This window comes from Palaemon carinicauda, chromosome 1 (assembly GCF_036898095.1).
Source record: "Palaemon carinicauda isolate YSFRI2023 chromosome 1, ASM3689809v2, whole genome shotgun sequence".
NCBI classification, from domain to species: domain Eukaryota; kingdom Metazoa; phylum Arthropoda; class Malacostraca; order Decapoda; family Palaemonidae; genus Palaemon; species Palaemon carinicauda.
Window position 1 is genome coordinate 322,780,125 of NC_090725.1, and position 21,698 is coordinate 322,801,822.

Sequence of the window (21,698 nt, forward strand, 5' to 3'; positions counted from 1 at the left end):
GTTACGCAAAGAAAAAGAACATCACTAATGAATTCAAATTTGTATTGCATGGTACCCACTGAATCTTACCTGCATCTTCTTTTTCTAATGCTATTTTTAAGAGGCAATTTGTTAACCAAAGGAATTTCTTGGTCTTGGTAAAGATTGCAATTAAGCAATAAATTATCTAGAGCTGATTGAGGAGCTCTTAAATCTATCAAGATCCTTTGATCTTGTATCCCTGTCATGTCCTTGGTGGGAAAAACGAAAGCCGTGCCATATTTTTCTTGGGAAAACGATATAAAAACGAGATTTTAAAGAAAATTCATGTAATTTTTATCCGGAAATTGGGACTCCTTATTCCACTCCTTATTCCACTGGGAACCTAAATTAATAGGTTATCTCTCTTTTTATAGAATCTTATATTTTAAAATATTTTCGTATTAAACAATGCTTAGGTTATATAAAAAAAGACCTTTTTACTTAAAATCTTTGTAAATGCTGAAAAACATCATCTAAATTTATACTTTTTTTTTTTTTTTTTAATTTCAGTAGTTTTAACTTTTCATATTTTCAGATATTCCAAAAATTGATTTTAAGAGTTTTTCCCCAAAACTCGTGTATTTTTTCTCTCCTAACAGTCCGATTAATATTTTTTTTTTAACCAATTGAAATAAAGTAAGGCAGACTCTTTTAGCATTCCCATAGCCAAGATTCGACTGTGTAAACATATCAAATTCCCATAATCTCATTAACATTTTGTGAATAGCCATATACTGATTAATTTATATTAAAAAAAAAAGCGATATAAAGGCAATATCTTTTACTTGGTGCCTCTAGATGATCACACTGAATTTAGTCCTTTTCGCTTGAAACCAAAAGATATATATTACTTTCTCTCTCTCTCTCTCTCTCTCTCTCTCTCTCTCTCTCTCTCTCTCTCTCTCTCTCTCTCTCTCTCTCTCAAGTCATGCATACTTTGTTTCTATCAAGCTTTTCTAAAACGATCTTGTTTTGAAGATAGCATTCAAATTCAAGTAAGACTTAAGCATTTGTCCTCTTTGATTTTATTTGATTTGTATTTGTTTTTGAGTTTTTGTACGACAGGGATCAATTCCCTCTTCTTTCAAAGCTGTGGGGAATTTACTGTCTTATCCTCTCATTAAATCATGGTAGCCTATTGGAAACGCCCATTTATCTGTTGGACGGGAGTTCGAGGCACGGTCAAGTTCGATATTTTCTAGTAGTTTATATGCAACCTCACCATCTTTCCGAGCTAGGGATGGGGGTGGGTGGGATGTCGTTTAGGGAAGCCATTGCCTGGCTATCCTTGGTCTTGATTTGATGGATAAGGGGCTTGAGTATTGATCATTTATTAAGGTCAATCTCTAGGAGAGTGTCCTGGCTTGCCTTTGTCATTCCTGAGCGACCATTAAACCTATATGTATATCAACATCAATTATTTAATTAGTATATCATATGCCTTATTCTTGTTTGTAAGAGATGGTGGAAGAAGGACACAGCCTTCTGATTAATTAGCAAGTGGTTAAGGATAAGTTTACTAGCGCCATATCTTTTTTTTTATTGACCTGAGCCATTTCCAACTACAGGGACTAGTGGAAGTTTAGTCGGGAGGGATGAAGGGCCTACTTAACTTGAATTACAGACTCGACAAGTCAGGTTACAGATTTCTGTCACAGCATTCGATCCTAGACAATCGCTTGCCGGTCATCTAATCTAGAAAGCCTCTAAATTCAAAGGCCACACCACAACTTACACTTACTGCACAGCCTCTACAACGTTTAGAACACATCCAGAAGGCTAAAATCACTGGCTCCACTACCACTGGTACTTATTGCACAGCCTCAACAACGTTAACATCCCTTACACAAGGTTATAATCACTGGCTACCCCCAAATCTTGCACTTACTGTACAGTCATATTGATACTGGCATCTGGCTTGGTCTCGAAATAGGTGAAGGCTAGCAAACTTGCTCCTTAGGGACTTGGTAAGGAACATAAAGGGTTGCATGGAAAAGGGCGTATGGTGGAGGAGAGAGAGAGAGAGAGAGAGAGAGAGAGAGAGAGAGAGAGAGGGGGGGGCAGGGGGTTGTTTGATGGGGTGATAGACCAATTCATATTGCGTAAAGAATATCAGATTAACTGCATTGCATGGAAAAGGGAGAGAGAGAGAGAGAGAGAGAGAGAGAGAGAGAGAGAGAGAGAGAGAGAGAGAGAGGTTTGATGGGGTGATAGACCAATACATATTGCGTAGTGAGTATCAGATTAACTGCATTGCATGGAAAAGGGCGTATGGTAGAGAGAGAGAGAGAGAGAGAGAGAGAGAGAGAGAGAGAGAGAGAGAGTGAGAGAGGGTGAGGTGTGTTAAGTGGTTTGATAGAACTCTATTTTGCGTAGAAAATCAGATTAACTGCAAAAAAAAGAACGAAGTTTTTTCCCTTAATTTTAGAATTATACATAGTTTAACAACTCTTCATTGAAGGTGTCAAAAACTTTATTCGTTGCAAAAGAAAACCTATGGTGTTCATTAAGAATATATGGCGCTTTAATGGTTATATTTTCCTCTCCTGCCTATGTAAGAAATTTTGAAGGCATGCCAACTTCTTGTTTTCTTGAAACAATAATGAGATTTACAACTCAGCAAACGCAAATTCCCCATTATTGCACGATTTATTTCTTGATCCATTAAGTTCATGTGAATTTAGCCATTATTTCTACTTCATTTATTGTAATAGTAATAAAGAGAGTTATTCTTCTGGAAAATCCATTAGTAAAAATAAAATGTTAATATCCTTTACAAGGGTTAAGTTTCTTAGTTTACTGACATTTATTTTTGGTAAAAAACCATTAAAGATTGAAGGAACAGAGGCAATTGTAAAATTGCCGTTTAAAAGAAAAAATATGCCAAAAAATGGTGTCTATTATTCACCCATAATGTAAGTGAGAGAGAGAGAGAGAGAGAGAGAGAGAGAGAGAGAGAGAGAGAGAGAGAGAGAGAGAGAGAGAAAAAAAAAAATATTTACCCCATTTGTCGAAGAGAGTTCCTTCATTCCTTCCAAGCACCAAGGCTCATTTAATGAGTTCTTTTTTCTCTTTCTTTTATTTTATTTCTTACACACATTTGACGCTAATGAGAATGCACTTCTGGGCTCTTTGGAATCTTAGATATCTTCACTAGAGCACGTGGTCGTTTTACCAAACCCAGAAAACTTCCAAGTTAAGGACAAGTAAGTAACCTCGGTGAGAAAGGTAACGATCTGCTCTTAAGCATGACTCGCTGTATTGCTTCATAATTTCAACATGTCAGATTTTGTCACTGAGAAAGGCAGATATTGTGGGAAAAGAGAAAATTTCAACTTGACAGATTTCGTCACTGTGGGGGTTGAATATTATGGGGAAAAAGAAAATGTCTACATGCCAGATTTCTTCACTGAGTGGGGCAAATATTGTGGGAAAGAGAAAACTTCAACATGCCGGATTTCGTCACTAAGAAGGGCAAATATTGTGGGGAAAAAGAAAATGTCTACATGCCAGATTTCTTCACTGAGTGGGGCAAATATTGTGGGGAAAGAGAAAACTTCAACATCCCGGATTCTGTCAGTAAGAAAGGCAAATATTGTCGGGAAAGAAAATGTATACATGTTAGATTCTGTCACCGAGAAGGGCAAATATTGTGGGGAAAGAGACTATTTCAACATGTCAGATTTTGTCACTGAGAAGGGCAAATATTGTGGGGGAAGAAAAAACTTCAACATATCAGATTTTGTCACTGGGAAGGGAAAATATTGTGGGAGAAGAGAAAATGTCAACATGCCAGATTTCGTCACTGAGAAGGGCAAATATTGTGGGAAAAGAGAAAATTTCAACATGTCAGATTTCGTCACTGAGAAGGGCAAATATTGTGGGTAAGAGGAAATGTCAACTAGCCATATTAGTCGCGGAGAAGGGAAAATATTGCCGGGAAAGAGAAAATATCAATATGCCAGATTTTTCGCGAAGGGAAAATATTGTGGGTAAAGAGTAAGTGTCAACATGCCATATTTGTCGCGGAGAAGGGCAAATATTTTGGGGGGAAGAGAAAATGTCAACTTGCCAGATTTCGTCACTAAGAAGGGAAAATTTTGTGAGGAAAGGAAAATGTCATCAAGCCAGATTTGACGCGGAAAAGGGAAGATATCATGGGGAAAGAGTAAATGTCAACATGCCAGATTTGTCACGGAGAAGGGCAAATATTTTTGGGAAAGAGAAAATGTCAACTTGCCAGATTTCGTCACTGAGAAGGGCAAATATTGTTTGGGAAAGAGATAATGTCAACATGCCAGATTTCGTCACTGAGAAGGGGAAATATTGTGGGGAAAGAAAAAATGGCAACGTCCCAGATTTGTCGCGGGGAAGGGAAAATATTGTGGGGAAAGAGAAAATGTCAACATGCCAGATATGTCACGTAGAAGGGCAAATATTGTCGGGAAAGGGAAAATGTCATCATGCCAGATTTCGTCACTGAGAAGGGCGAATATTGTGGGAAAAGATAAAAGGTCAACATGCCAGATTTCGTCACTGAGAAGGGCGAATATTGTGGGAAAAGATAAAAGGTCAACATGCCAGATTTCGTCACTGAGAAGGGCGAATATTGTGGGAAAAGATAAAAGGTCAACATGCCAGATTTCGTCACTGAGAAGGGCGAATATTGTGGGAAAAGAGAAAATGTCAACATGCCAGATTTCGTCCCTGAGAGGGGCAAATATTTTGGGGAAAGAGGAAATGTCAACATGCCAGATTTGTCTTGGAGAAGGGAAAATATTGTGGGGAAAGAGAAAATGTCAACGTGCCAGATTTGTCACGAAGGGCAAATATTGTGGGGAATGAAAATTTAATCATGTCAGATTTGTCACTGAGAAGGGCAAATATTGTTGGGAAAGAGAAAATATTTCAATATGTCAGATTTCGTCACAGTGTTGGGATAATATAGATAATAGATACAGTGATAATATAGGAGTTATAGTATTTAAAACAAATCATTATGCTCATTAACTTCGTAAAGATTTAGTTCCGGTCCACTTAGAAATCAGATAACTGTTTTTTTTCTTTTTTTTGTATACAAGTATCTCTTCCTCTCTTTTCTTGCGAAACCTTTCTATATATATCTTTCATTTAAAATAATTTATTCTTGACCCATCAACCTAACTACTGCTATTTCTATTTCATACCAGCAAGTCAGTGCATTTTTTTTTTTTTTTATAAAATAGGATGTTCATGGCGATTTAAAGGTCGTAATAAAAAGTGTAAAAGCGTTAAATCTGGCATAACATTGTTGGAACTTGGAACCTCTTTGAGGGTGTGAGTTACAGAGTTGTTGCTGAAACTGAATGTTTGGAACACTAATGGCTTTCGATTCCAGTCACTTGTTACTATTCACTGGAAATAAGAAACTTTATTATAAAGTGAATCATGCTGTGCAATTCATCTGTTTCTCGTTACTACAAAGGTAATGCATAATAGCTTAATTAACATTCCAATGATTTTACAGTTAGTGTAATTTTTTGGTGTGAAAATATTCTGATAAAGTGTATTTTATAGTCTAGGCCTATTTTTTTCAGGTTCTAGCAACTTTTTGCTAGATTAGGCTTTCCGTTAGAGTAGGCTTAGCAATACAGAGAGTTGCAAGGCATGTTTTTTTTTTCTTTTTTTTTAAATATGATGATAAATGCAATAAAGTAGTTTTAAACCAAACGACGAAACAAAGGTTGCAAAATACTTTCCTGTTAATATTGTTTTTGAAATATGATTAAAAAAGCCAATGAAGTAGTCTTAAACGAAACGACGAAACAAAGGTTACAAAATAATCTCTCCTCTTAATGTTGTAGTTACCTAACCTCTACCTACCTTTATCTCACCTACTCATACTCTAGCTAGCCTTAATTACCTGCTCTTAACCTGCCTACCCATACCTTGCCTATCATTACTTTTCCTAACTTTACTTTACCTTACATACCTTGATTTTACATACCCTTATTTTACCTAGCCGTACCTTACTCATCCCTTTCTTATCTAGTCTTATCTTGCCTTACCTTTTCTTCCCTACTCATACTTTAGCTACCCTACACTCAACCTGCCCACCCACACCTTGCCTACCATCCTTCTACCCACCTAACCTTACCTTAGATACACCCACTTTACCAACTATTAAATTATCTCCTCTTACCTTACCTAATCTCATCTTACCTATTTTTATGTTTGCTACCCTTACCTTACGTATTCTTAACCTTGCCTACCATCACCACCTAACCTTACCTTATATACCTTCACTTTACCTACCCCTATCTTACCTTTTCTTACTTGAGCTACCTTTACCAACCTACCCCTAACCTACCTGTCCAAACCTTGTCTACCATCATTCTACCTAACCTTACCTTATATACCCTCATTTGACCGACCCTTATAATATCTACTCTTACCTTACTTACTCTATTTTACCTATGCTTACATCAGCTACCCTTACCTACCTTTCTCTTAACCTGCCTACCATCATTCGAACTAACCTTACCCAGTCTTATCTTACCTACCCTCTTCTTACGGATTCTTATTTTACCTATTCTTATCTTACCTACCCTTACCTTACATATTCTTATCTTACCTAACTTTACCTTACATATTCTAAACCTTGCCTTCCATCACCATCTAACCTTATATTATATACCATACCTTTACCTACCCTTATGTTACCTAGTCTTATGTTACCTACCCATATCTTACCTATTCTTACTTTTGCTGTCATTACCTTATATCTTATTAACCTTGCCTATCATCACCACCTAACTTTACCTTATATACCTTCACTTTACCTCGTCTTATCTTACTTAGTCTTATCTTATCTTACTTAGTCTTATCTTATCTAGGCTTATCTTACCTATTCTTATCTTACCTAGGCTTATCTTACCTATTCTTACTCTAGCTATCCTTGTCTTACGTACACTTAACCTTGCCATCTATCACTGTACCTTCCTTATATAGCCTCAATTAACCCACCCTTATTTTACCTACCATTAATTGAAGACTGTCTTTTTTTAAATATTAAACTTAGCCGGTGAATATATAAATAGCTGATGTCTCCGACGGTCGACAGAATCCAAAAACTCGCGAGCGATCGCATTGAAGGCTGCCGGGTGTGCCCACCAGCGCCGACTATCGGCCAGATACCGCATATACTTCTCAACCAAACCAGTTCTTCTCTGTCGGTGTTAAACACAACACTGCTTCCGCTCGCGCTTGACCTCGAGTTTTCTACCGATTGGTGAAGTACTTGGTTTTGGTTTTATTGCTTTTGCCATGTCGGATTATTCAATACTATCTTCAAAAGAAATGCTTTTGAAAGGAGAGGAAAAGTTTTTACTCATGCATTTTTAATCTCGCTCTGGTTTTTCCATAGAGAAAAGATGGGCGACCCTTCCCTCAGTGTACGGAAGTGTGTTAAAGGCTTTTAGTAATTATTTTATCACTTTATAAATTATTGTTGATATTTATAGATTTACCTCTATATATTTTATATCTCACCCGCCTTTATTAGGCCTCTTCGATTAGCTTTCCATTTATACTAAACACCGAGATAAATTTTATGTTTTTGTTTATAAGCGGCCTTTGCCTATTCTTTGTAGACGGTCCTGACTTGGAAAACGAAGTTAAACAACGTTGAGCCCATTCAACTTTTATTTTTGTTTAGATTGATGAGATGAATATTTTTAGAAAATATTTTAAGAAATTTATTCTTTGAATAGTCTTCCTGCTGTTTTTCAAAGATGAACTAACGTTTGGTTTATTTATGCTACGCAGTTTGCGCTCTATCGTTACGATAGAGAAAGAGAGAATCACGGTTTCACTTTGCAGACAGAGTAAATCGATTTTGACGTTTTGTTCATTCTTCTTAAAAACTGAAGTTTTTTAGATACTAATTTAAAGGAACATGTTAATTTTCAATTTTTTAGTCCTTTTAGCTTTTTCCTTTAGTCAAATAACCTGTTATTGACGAAGAGTGAGTGAGCCATTCTCTTGTGAGTGACAAGAGAGAGAGAGAGAGAGAGAGAGAGAGAGAGAAAGAGAGAACGATCCGATCTTTATTCTCGTCCCAAGTCTCTGTACAAGGAGTTTGGGAGCGAGTAACGTTGTTCTCGATTCAGATTTTTACTCTCGTCCCAAGTCTCTGTACGGGGAGAGAGGATAAAACGTTTTAGTTTTTATTCTCATCCCAAGGCACTGTACGGTGAGAGATTGAAAACGTAGTCCTTAGTGAACTAGCTTTAGTTTCATCCCCAGTCACTAATCTTTTTAACTTTATATATTTCCGTTTTATTCGATATATATGTATATGTTTATTGATTTTTGCATGTGTGTTTCATTTTGTACTAATGTGCTTACATTATACGACTTATTTCGCAATTCTAACCTTTTGATTTAACCCTCTATGGCCTGAATTATCTTTTACATCAGAAAAAAAAATATTCATATACATTTTCGTGGTCCATTGACCACATTAAGTAACTTAAGAAGCTTTTCTAACTTCTAAACCTACAATTTTAAAAAATATATATACCTGACCAATTCGTCATAATAGGCATGGTGTGACCGATGTTGAAGGAAATTAAAAAAATTATTCTTTTACATAATTGTGTTTATTCATGGGAATTACAGCTCCTTCTTTATTCATATGAGTTTCCATACAAAATAAACATTCTTTTTTATTGTAAAAAATATTTCTTTTTTCATAACTAATGTTTGCTTTATTAAATTCTTTCATTGTGTGCCCATTGCAAAACTTTTCTAAGCACATTCACACTGCATTTTATTTCTTATGAAAAGCTAGAAAGCAGTTATTTCTGTTATTGAAGCACAAATTTACATTACATTTCAAGCAAGCAACATTCGTCCTGCCTGTGCAGCCCATGTTTTTGCAGAAGTTTCTAGAATTTCTTAGTTCTGGCCAGTGACCAACTTCATCAAAACGTATATCATGTCCAGGTCGTACTTGATTTGATGCTCTCCTTTTGGGTGGCTCCTCGTGTCGTTCAGTTAGAGATGGCCTTCCCCTTTTTACCTGACTAATGATATACTTCCCCTCTTTAGTAAGGGACTCTGATACAGACATCCTGAATGAAAGTAAAGTGTGTCTTTTCTCAGTGGTTATTCCATTCTCTTCATAATCCCTTCTGTACAACAACCACGCATTATTCATCACCATGTCTAACATGTGAAATATCAGCCTGTGATAATATTTGTGTGACCTTATTGGAATTTTGTACAAAGATAACAGACAATCTGCCAAATCAACCCCTCCCATGTTTTCATTGTATGTTTTTAACATGAAGGGACGAGTGATCTCTATATTTCTTTTGTTGACCCTGTCAAAGCGAGTCGCATCATCTACTGGTTTTGCTTCAGCAAATGAAGATATCAGGGTAACTCCCTTGTTGTCATACCATTTGACAACAGTGAGAGTGTTGTCTTCACCAACAGACTTCCATTCTTCAAATGTGCCTCTCCCCTTTTTTTTCATCTCACTGTCATCAGACAATTTCAGTCCGGGAAGTCTGTTTGGTCGTACTGTCCCGCAAGACCATATCCCCTTTTCAGCTAAATATCTTATCAGCGGGACAGAAGTGAACCAATTGTCAAAGTAGAGTAAGTGATTTCGATCATGTGGTATGTTCTTAGCAAAATGCAATACAATATTTGAAGATGGTCCAAGATCTGGTATGTCATCTTCATCAACTGGAGGGATTTTTCCTGTATATGGGATGAAATCAAGGATAATTCCCCTTGAGTCAGCTAGAACAAAGAATTTGAAACTCCATTTTTTGGGTTTCATAGGAATGTACTGTTTCATAGAGTGAACTCCCTTGAAAGGCACCATTTGTTCGTCAACACAGAGTTTCTGCTGCTTTGGAATCTCTTGGATCTTTTTCCGCAGATAATAATCAACCAAGGGCCTAACTTTAAAAAGTTTGTCATTATTTACTGGGTCATTATTGTCTCTAAGGTGAGGGCATGATTTTATGAACTCCCACCTGTCTCGACTCATGATATTAGCTGTCATGTCACGATACCTTCCAAAGAGATTTCCTGACCAATGCATTCGTGTCCTAGGAGTTCTGATGACTGTGAAGTGGAAGACCAATCCTAGCCATTATTCAAGTTCATTTCTAGTGAGACGTAGAGGTTTGTTCACATCTTTTTGAAGGGCATATAAGTTTGATTGATGAACTATTTCATCAAGAATTTCTGAGGTCAACAACTGTCTAAAATACCAAATAGGAGTTGCTAGGTATACATCTTCATTGATACTACCTCCTCCCTCTTGACTACATGATTCAGTAACAAAAGAGGGAACTGAATTTGGCTGACGATCCATTCCTGATTTTGTCCACAGAGTTCTCCTAGCTTTATTAGATTTAGACACAGCAGCAGTATTTCTTGGGGAAGTTTCTACAGTTTCAGGTTGTTCAATGACCTCCATATCTCCATCAGGAATTTCAAGAACAATGCTGTTCTCTTCATTTATGACAACAGAAGATTCTGCTTCAACAGAGCCAGCATGATGGAAAAGGCTGTCAAGGTCTTCCTCTCCTAAAGGAAAAAAGAAGAAAATAAGAGCGATGGAGATATATATAGACAGAAATAGTGTTTATTTTATTAGATGACTTTTTTTATCCCCATAACTAGTAAGCTTAAGTATTTCCAGCACATCACTAGGTAGTTACTTAGAAAAAATAATAAAGGTCCATACTCAGGTGAGGAGATTCATCTTCATCAGAATCTGATGACCCATCACTCTCAACTGTGTGTTCAATGGGCATAATTTTGGACAGGTCCCTACAAGCATTGCGGGTGATCGCTCGTGCATAAAACTGTCCTGGGCTGATACCTGGAAAACAGCAACAACTACAACAACAACAATAATAATAATGATAATAGCAATAATAATTATAATAATACGATCATGATTTATAAGCATCTATCTCTTTCTATGTATATAAAGTTAGGCAACATTTTACTGTACATCATTATTATTATTATTATTATTATCATTATTATTATCATTATTATTATTATTATCATTAATAATAATAAAAAATGATAATAATAATAATAATAATAATAATAATAATAATGATAATAATAATAATAATAATGAATATAATTTGGAAGTTTTTATATAAATGTATGCTAAGCTGTATTCTACTGTACATAAATTGCCTAATGCACTATCTAGATTATTTCATTATGTAATATTGCATATTTTAAAATCCTTATATACTGTCCTTACTTCATGAAAATGAAGAAAAATAAAGAAAAGAATAGAAACTATTCAGATAATGATACGAATGTGGTAGAATCATGATCGGCTGTACCATGCCTAATATGACGAATCTGTATCAAACATTCAAGGACTTGTTTTACCTATATATTATAACTAATATAGCTGGACATATCAATCAGTATTATCTACAATGACTTAATTATAACATATAATTTAATCAGTGAGCTATCTTACCTGATACTTCATCCATGGCTGGAAGAAAGAGGTCACTTCTGGCCACGTGTAATGTTTACACTCAACTGAGCTAGACACAGCTGTCAAGCAACCAATCAGCGAGTCCGGTCTCCATAGAGTGGCGGGAAGCATACCAAATTCGTCAGATTCGGTACACGGCGATAAAAAAAAACTTGGAGTAGCCTTAAATAGCAGAGAAAGTTTCTTGACGAATTCGTCAGTAAGGGCAATTTAGGGTGGGAGAATTGCGTGCTTCAGGTAGAAATCAGCTTTATTCATGTCTAATGTGAAATTATTAAAAAATGCGATATCAGTGAAGAAAGTGCAAAAATCATGTTCAGTGTTGCGGAGGGTTCGTTTGTTCGTGCTTGTCGCTTGCCTAGTCCGAGACCTCTTTCAGGCTCCCCTGCACCAGGGAGAAGGAATGTCGTAGGACCTAAGGGAGTGAGAGGTGTAAACCAACGAACAGACGTTCCCTCAAAGGTATCAGACGTTGCTCGTCAAGCACGTCCTTGCCATAAGACAGGAGAGACGAAGTTTCTCCTCGTCTTCCGATGATTCGTCTCTTTAAAAGCCTGGGCGTAAGGTTTCGAGACGGTTGAAACGTTTATTAGTTCCTTCAGAACAAGTTCAACGTCCTAGCTGTAGTCATCATGAGAGTCCCGTTCATAGCGATGACGTTCATGTACAGACGTTTCTGCCACAGACTCGACGTTACGTTGAGCGGTAGACACCGTAGACATGACGTGACGTCGAGTGTCAGTCACCGTAGTCACGATATAGCATCGATCAGCAGTCACCGCTGTTACTACGTGACGTTTGAACGTCAGCCACCGCAGTCACAGGTTGATCCGAAGTTAAGTGTTTTGCAAGATATGCTGTTAAAGCTTTCTTCTCTAATAGAAGCTTACGATCCTGTTCCTGTGCGAAAGGATCCTTTGCTTTTTGTGTGTCATGGTTCTGGGATACGTGATTCAGGTCTTCAACCTTCTAAACGAGCTTTGTTACGTCACGCTGACGTTATCCCTAGTGACAGCTTTGCTGTTAAATGAGATGCGGAGCATAAATCTCGATGTAACTTTGATCGCTTTGAACGTCAGCCACCGCAGTCACAGTGTGACGTTGAGCTGCAGACACCACAGACACGACGTGACGTTGAGCGGTAGACACCGTAGACAGGACGTGACGTCGAGGGTCAGTCACCGTAGTCACGATATAGCATCGAACAGCAGTCACCGCTGTTACTACGGGACGTTTGAACGTCAGTTACTTCTGTCACGACGTGTAGTAGAATAACAATCTCTGCAGTCACAACGTGACATCGACCCTTCAACTTTAACTTCTGTTCATATACAAGTAGATGTAGCCTGTCAGGCTTTTCCTTCACGTCATTCTGAATATAAATCTCCTTCTCGCAAGATTTTAGATTTATCAGATGATGTGCCTTCTGAAGAAGTTGATGACCCCCTTTCAACTAATGTACCTTTGGGGAGTCATTCAGAAGAGGTGTAACCTAGGGTGGTCTAACAATCCCTTGTTTTATAATTATGAATTCCTTTAGTGAAATTTTGTCCTACTCGTTTTGTAACGGCTGCTCCGCCGTCTGAGTTTACTCTTGGCATGACTTTCTTCGACTCCTACATTTACGAAGTCAGTTCTCTCTTGTTCTTCCAAGAGAGCCATGCTCTTACTGGGAGACTGGTTGGAATCCAGGAGAAGTTTAGGAAAGTCTGCTTTTGCTTTTCCTCCTTCTTAATTAGCTTCTTGCTCGAGCGTCTGGTGTGTCACAGGAGAAGTTCTCGGTTGGGGAGTACCTGCCTCTGCCCAGGGAGACTTCTTAAGCCTAGTGAACTCTCCTCGTCGTCTAGCCATGAGACGCTCCAAGATTTTATGGTCTGCTTCAGAGCTAGACCATCTCCTGTTAGGAGTTTTTTCAAGCGTTTGAAGTATTTATTTGTTGGATTGGTCCCTGGGAGCCTTAAGTAAGAAGGTCTCTCCAGCTGTCAATGTATTGCTGTACAATTATGTCATGCATGAACAAGGCTATCAGGGATGTCTCCAATGATCTGGCAGCCACGTTCACTGCAGGAGTACTTAAGATGTAAGTGCGCTCAATGTGTTCATTGTCAAGACAAAGTTCACGATGAAGACTACTAAATCTGTCTTGGCAACAGTAAGGGAAGGCGACTGGATGGTCTCTCTCGACCTTCAGGATGCATACTTCCACATCCCGATTCATCCAAACTTTCAACAACATCTGAGGTTTGTGGACGGGAAAGTAGTGTACCAATTTCGAGCACTGTGCTTCGGCCTCATTCCTGCTCCTCTTGTTTTTACAAGGCTCTTGCAAAATGTAGCAAGCTTTCTACATTTTTTGAGGATTCAGAGCCTCCCTTTATTTTGACGACTGGCTAATCAGGGCGTTGTCATTAAATCGCTGTCTGGAGAGCCTCTAATGGACATTAGACCTAACCAAGGAGCTAGGTCTCATAGTGAACGTAGAGAAGTCGTAACTTACAGTACTCCATCCCAGACTATTCTTTATTTGGGAATGGAGATACAGTGTCGAATTTTTCGGGCCTTTTCGTCTCCCACAAGAATGGAACAAGCTCTGTTAAAAGTCCATCACTTGCAAGAGAAAAACAGTTGCTCTGTAAGAGTTTGAACGAGCCTCGTGGGAACTCTTTCATCGCTGGAGTAGTTTATCTCTCTGGGGAGACTCAACCTTTGCCCTCTCCAATTTCACCTAAACCATTGGAACAAGGAGAAGGGCTTAGAGAGTATCTCTTTCCCAATCTCCAACTCAGTCTAGACATGTCTGACTTGGTGGGACAGCAACATAAGACTTCGAGAAGGTCTTTCTCTTGCGATCAAGAACCCAAACCATGTGTTGTATTCAGATGCATCGGATTTGGGTTAGGGAGCTCCACTGGACAGTCTGGAATGCTCAGGTCTTTGGTCCACGGATCAGAAGGAACTCCATTTAAGGCAAGTAACATCTCTCTTTTGACGAGATTTGTGCAAGGAGAAATTAATGTCTTGGCGGACTGCCTCAGCAGAAGAGGACAAGTCATCTCCATGGAGTGGACGTTGCACAAGACTGTGTGCGAGCAGCTATGGATGACATGGGGTCAACCCACCAGAGAACTTTTTGCGACTTCACTGACAAAGAGGCTCTCGACTTACTGCTCTCCAGTTCCAGATCCAGAGGCAGCCCACATAGACGCTTTCCTGCTGGACTGGTCTCACCTGGACGTTTATGCCTTTCCACCTTTCAAGATCCTGAACAAGGTGCTGCAGAAGTTTGCCTCTCACGAAGGGACCAGGTTGACATTGGTTGCTCCCCTCTGGCCCGCGAGAGAGTGGTTCATAGAGGTACTTCTATGGCTGGTAGACGTTCCAAGAAGTCTGCCGTTGCGGATGGATCTCTTGCGACAGCCTCACGTAAAGAGATTTCATCAAAGCCTCCCCACGCTTCGTCTAACTGCCTTCAGACTATCGAAAGACTCTCTTGAGCTCGAGGGTTTTCGAAGGAGGCAGCTAGAGCGATCGCGAGGGCTAGAAGATCCTCTACCATCAGGATCTATCAGTCGAAATGGGAGGTATTTAGAGACTGGTGCAAGTCCTCCTCTATTTCCTCTTCCAGTGCCTCTGTAGCGCAGATTGCGGATTTTCTGCTTTATCTGAGAAACGGTCGCTCCCTCTCTGCATCCACCATTAAAGGCTACAGAAGCATGTTAGCTTCTGTTTTCAGGCATAGGGGTTTGGATCTTTCTAATAACAAAGATCTCCAAGACCTGCTTAAGTCTTTCGAGACTTCCAAGGAGCGTCATATTTCGACTCCTGCTTGGAACTTGGACGTGGTCCTACAGTTCATTATGTCAGACAGGTTTGAACCCTTAAATTCAGCCTCCCTGAAGGATCTTACCCTCAAGACACTTTTTTTTGGTGAGCTTGGCTTCGGCTAAAAGGGTTAGTGAGATACATGCTTTTAGCAAGAACATCGGCTTCTCCACTAATAAAGCATTATGTGCTCTTCAACTTGGTTTTTTGGCCAAGAATGAACTTCCGTCTCGTCCTTGGCCTAAATCATTTGAAATCCCCAGTCTTTCTGAGATTGTGGGGAATGAAGTTGAAAGAGTGCTGTGCCCCGTTAGAGCTCTTAAATTTTACTTATCCAGAACTAAACCGCTACGAGGTTGTTCAGAGGCTTTATGGTGCTCCGTTAAAAAGCCCTCTTTGCCCATGTCTAAGAATGCGTTGTCTTATTTTATTAGACTTTTGATTCGGGAGGCACACTCTCATTTAAGTGAGAAGGATCGTAATTTACTTAAAGTCAAGCAACTTCAGTAGCGTTTAAGAAAAATAGATCCATTAAAAGTATTATGGACGCGACCTTTTGGAGAAGCAAATCGGTATTCGCTTCATATTACTTGAAAGATGTCCAGGCTCTTTATGAGGACTGCTACACACTGGGACCATTCGTAGCAGCGAGTGCAGTAGTGGGTGAAGGCTCTACCACTACATTCCCTTAATCCCAATATCCTTTTAATCTACTCTTGAAAGTTTTAATCTTGTTTTGGGTTGTACGGGAGACTAAGAAGTCTTTCGCAATCTTTTTGATTTGGCGGGTGGTCAAAATATTGTTTCTGAAGAGCGCCCAGATTAAGGGTACTGATGAGGTCCTGTTATAGGGCTGTTCACCCTGGATATAGCAGCTCCTGGGAGTCTTTCAGCATCCTAAGAGGATTGCTGGGCTTCATGAGGATAGCGGACTAATGAGGCAGAGTAATCATCAGAGTCAGCTTTCTAACCAGGTACCTATACTTAAGTTTGTTTTTTGAATATTTGTCAAAAACTCTTGAGCATATACGCCTTCATTGTTTTAATACTAGTCTCTACCCAGCACCATGGGTGTGAATCAGCTATTTATATATTCACCGGCTAAGTTTAATATTTAAAAGTGATATTTTCATTATAAAATAAATTTTTGAATATACTTACCCGGTGAATATATAATATTAAAGGCCCTCCCTTCCTCCCCGATAGAGACCCTACGGACTGAGAAGAACTGGTTTGGTTGAGAAGTATATGCGGTATCTGGCCGATAGTCGGCGCTGGTGGATACACCCGGCAGCCTTCATGGCGATCGCTCGCGAGTTTTTGGAATCTGTCGACCGTCGGAGACGTCAGCTATTTATATATTCACCGGGTAAGTATATTCAAATATTTATTTTATAATGAAAATATCATGTTTTCAAAGTGCTTTGATAATGTGGACCTGACAAACAACGAATAGTATGTGGTGTGAAATGATGAATGCCTTAGAATGTATACAATGAAATAAATGTGAAGGTCATGTAGAGAGTAGGTTCAGTTGCTGTATGGGACTAGAAAAGCAGTCCTTAAAGTGAAGTAAATAAGTATCTAGTCTTATATGATCTATCCTTACACCTCATCTGCCCTTATCTTACTTATCCTTACACCTTATCTGCTCTTATCTTACTCATCCTTATATCTTATCTGCCCTTATCTTACTTACCCCTATACATTATCTACCCTTTGCTAACCTACCCTTGCCTTAACTAACTTGCCCTTATTTTACCCCACCTCACCTTACTTAACATACCCTTAGTTTACCTTACTTAACATACTCATGTTTTACTTTACCTTACTTAACATACTCCTATTTTACTTTACCTTACTTAACATACTCCTATTTTACTTTACCTTACTTAACATACTCCTGTTTTACTTTACCTTACTTACCATACTCCTATTTTATTTTACCTTAATTAACATACTCCTGTTTTACTTTACCTTACTTAACATACTCCTATTTTACTTTACCTTACTTACCATACTCCTATTTTACTTTACCTTAATTAACATACTCACGTTTTACTTTACCTTACTTAACATACTCCTATTTTACTTTACCTTACTCAACATACTCCTGTTTTCCTTTACCTTACTTACCATACTCCTATTTTACTTTACCTTATATACCCTTATTTTACCTTACCTTACCCAACATACCCTTAGCTTACCTTGCGTTACCTTACCCAACATACCATTATTTTACCTTACTTTATCTAACATACTCTTATTTTACCTTGCCTACCCAACATATCCTTATTTTACCTTACCTTACCTTGCCTTTTTTACCCCACCCCCCTTACCTTAGTTTAGCTTGCTAACCTACCCTTAGCTTAGCTAACCTACCTTTAGCAAACATACCCTTAGCTTAGCTTACCATAGCTAACTTATCCTTACCATAGCTAACCTATCCTTAGCTTATCTTAACATAGCTAACCTATCCTTAGCTTAGCTTAACATAGCTAACCTATCCTTAGCTTAGCTTAACATAACTAACCTATCCTTAGCTTAGCTTAGCTTAACATAGCTAACCTATCCTTAGCTTAGCTTAACATAGCTAACCTATCCTTAGCTTAGCTTAACATAGCTAACCTATCCTTAGCTAAGCTTAGCTTAATATAGCTAACCTATCCTTAGCTTAGCTTAGCTTAACATAGCTAACTTAGCCTTACCATAGCTAACCTATCCTTAGCTTAACTTACTATAACTAACCTAACCTTAGCTTTGCTTACCATAGCTAACCTATCCTTAGCTTAGCTTAACAGAGCTAACCTATCCTTAGCTTAGCTTAACATAGCTAACTTATCCTTATCTTAGCTTAACATAGCTAACCCATCCTCAGCTTAGCTTAACATAGCTAACCTATCCTTAGCTTAGCTTACCATAGCTAACCTATCCTTAGCTTAGCTTAACATAGCTAACATATCCTTAGCTTAGCTTAACATAGCTAACCTATCCTTAGCTAAGCTTAGCTTAATACAGCTAAACTATCCTTAGCTTAGCTTAACATAGCTAACTTAGCCTTACCATAGCTAACCTATCCTTAGCTTAGCTTACTATAGCTAACTTAACCTTAGCTTAGCTTACCATAGCTAACCTATCCTTAGCTTAGCTTAACATAGCTAACCTATCCTTAGCTTAGCTTAACATAGCTAACCCATCCTTAGCTTAGCTTAACATAGCTAACCCATCCTTAGCTTAGCTTAACATAGCTAACCCATCCTTAGCTTAGCTTAACATAGCTAACCTATCCTTAACTTAGCTTAACATAGCTAACCTATCCTTATCTTAGCTTAACATAGCTAACCTATCCTTAGCTTAGCTTAGCTTAATATAGCTAACCTATCCTTAGCTTAGCTTAGCTTAATATAGCTAACCTATCCTTAGCTTAGCTTAATATAGCTAACCTATCCTAAGCTTAGCTTAACATAGCTAACCTATCCTTAGCTTAGCTTAGTTTAACATCGCTAACCTATCCTTAGCTTAGCTTAGCTTAACATAGCTAATCTATCCTTAGCTTAGCTTAACATAGCTAACCTATCCTTAGATTAGCTTAACATAGCTAATCTATCCTCAGTTTAGCTTAGCTTAACATAGCTAACCTATCCTTAGATTAGCTTAACATAGCTAATCTATCCTCAGATTAGCTTAGCTTAACATAGCTAACCTATCCTTAGCTTAGCTTAGCTTAACATAGCTAATCTATCCTTAGCTTAGCTTAACATAGCTAATCTATCCTTAGCTTAGCTTAACATAGCTAACCTATCCTTAGATTAGCTTATCTTACCATACCTAACCTATCCTTAGCTTAGCTTAACATAGCTAACCTATCCTTAGCTTAGCTTAGGTTAACATAGCTAACCTATCCTTAGCTTAGCTTAGGTTAACATAGCTAACCTATCCTTAGCTTAGCTTAGGTTAACATAGCTAACCTATCCTTAGCTTAGCTTAGCTTAACATAGCTAACCTATCCTTAGCTTTGCTTAACATAGCTAATCTATCCTTAGCTTAGCTTAGCTTGATATAGCTAATCTATCCTTAGCTTAGCTTAACTTAGCTAACCTATCCTTAGATTAGCTTAACGTAGGTAACCTATCCTTAGATTAGCTTAGCTTAACATAGCTAACCTATCCTTAGCTTAGCTTAGCTTAACATAGCTAACCTATCCTTAGCTTAGCTTAGCTTAATATAGCTAATCTATCCTTAGCTTAGCTTAACATAGCTAACCTATCCTTAGCTTAGCTTAACATAGCTAACCTATCCTTAGCTTAGCTTAGCTTAGCTTGGCTTACCATAGCTAGCCTCCCCTTAGCTTAGCTTACTATGGCTAGCCTACCCTTCACTTAACTTGCCACAGCTAATCTACCCTTAGCTTAGCTTACCATAGCTAGCCCACCCTGCGCTTAACTTGCCACAGCTATTCTACCCTTAGCTTAGCTAGCCTACACTCAGCTTAGCTTACCTTATCTAGCCTACCCTTATTTTAGCTTTCATTAACCTATTTTTATCTCTCTTTAGCTTTCCTTACCTCACCTAACCTTACCTTACTTAACCTACCTATTCTACAATATCATTTGTTCCGTAACCGAAATACAAACCACGCTATTTACATTGGGTTTACCTTTTAGCGCAGCTGAAATGGCGAGCCATTAGAATTTAACGAGGGTGTATTACCCCCGTGCTAATTAGCGGGGGGGGGGGTAGGGGAGTGGTAGCTAGCTACCCTTCCCCCCCCCCCTCACGCACAGGTGAATGCTCACTTTCACTTTTGGCTCGGACTGGGACAGACGTCTCTGTCTTGGTCCTCTCTTGGCAGCCATTGTTTGTTTTGTCTTTACTTGATCACTTACTTTTCTTTTACTCAATATATATGTAAACATGTTTTCATGTCTGTATATATATTTGAGTATAGAAATCAGTAAGTTTCCTTTTCAGAGTTGTGTTTGTAGTGTACGATATCTCCGTGGAGTCCTCGGTAGTTAGGCCACCACAGCGTAATTTTATGGGTTGCGATCGAGTTTAACTTCGGTCTTTCTCTCTCTCTCTCTCTCTCTCTTGAGGTCGTTCACCCTTTTACTACGTTTTACTACGCCCCTTGTAGCTTCCTTCCCGTGTGGGGGGGTTGCTACGCCGTACGTTTTGTCTCAATTAGTTTATGAATCTAATTGTAGTTGTTAATTTTTCAGCTTGTAGAACGATTCCTTTCGGGGTTTTCGTTCTTTCTTTAGTGTTCATTCATTTTAAATTACATAATTACATAATTACATAGTTTCATAATTATAATTGTTATAATTCTGTTTTGGTTACAGCTTTCCTTCCGTGAGTGTAAGTGGTTGTGAGGGCACGTGCCTGTTGTGTAATTCTTGTTTCCTTTCCCTCGGGATTCCTCTTCGGAGCCTTCCCGGGGGAATGAATGTGTACTAATGATTTTTGTTTTATTTTGTTACAGTTACCGATCTAGTTCGTTTCTGTAATATGGCAACGGTATGAGCTGTCTTGTTGAGGCCTGGGGATTCGGCTGTTGCTGCCTCCCCTTTGGATTTTCGTCAGGGGCGTGTCTCCTTGTACTGGAAGTACTCCCATGACGATTGACAGCTTTCCAGTTCATTTTAGAACTCTCAGGAGGCTTGCCTCCTTGGGTGGGTAACTTTCCTTCCGAGGGAAGTTTTTCCTGTCCAGGCTTGAGTTTTTCCCCTTTTGGGGGTTCTTCTCTTGCCTTTTTTCGTGCGACTCTGCTCTTGGTGCTGAGCGGTCACACCTGCAGTTTCGCTCAAGGGGCTGGGCAACTGCAGGAGCCCTTCTTCGGAGGATTGCTCCTTTTAGGTCACTGGCTGACCAGTCTCTTCTACGAAGTGTATCTCTTTTGTTCGCGAGAGAGTACACTCATAGAGACTCCTCTTCGGAGGATTCTTCTGCTGCTGTTGCTGTTGGCCTCCTTCCCCGTAAGGCTTACCGTCCGCCTCGTCGTAAGGGCCTCTCATCTCCCTATAAGGGTGCTAAGAGGCGCCTTTTTGAATCTCCGTTTGCAGCCTACAACTCCTTCTTCTTGATCTTCCGCCCTGGTGCAGATGGACAGCAATCTGACCTCGTCTTCCGACACGCAACGGTCTTCCCGACGGAGAACGGTCTTCCGATGGACATCAGTCTCCCGGCGGACAGGCAACGGTCTTCCGACGGACATTTGTCTCCCGACGGACAACGATCCCTTCGGGGCAAAGGGTTGCCTCCCTCGGGGGTTATTCCCTTGCGTGTCAGGATTCCCCTGCGCGCCCTTCTG

At 39.1% G+C, this 21,698-nt stretch overlaps 1 pseudogene; it reads right to left on the bottom strand.

The window, feature by feature from the left end:
- Positions 1–8,833: 8,833 nt before the first annotated feature.
- On the bottom strand, positions 8,834–21,402 carry LOC137640776 (piggyBac transposable element-derived protein 3-like; annotated as a pseudogene).
- Between the last annotated feature and the right edge of the window lie 296 nt (positions 21,403–21,698).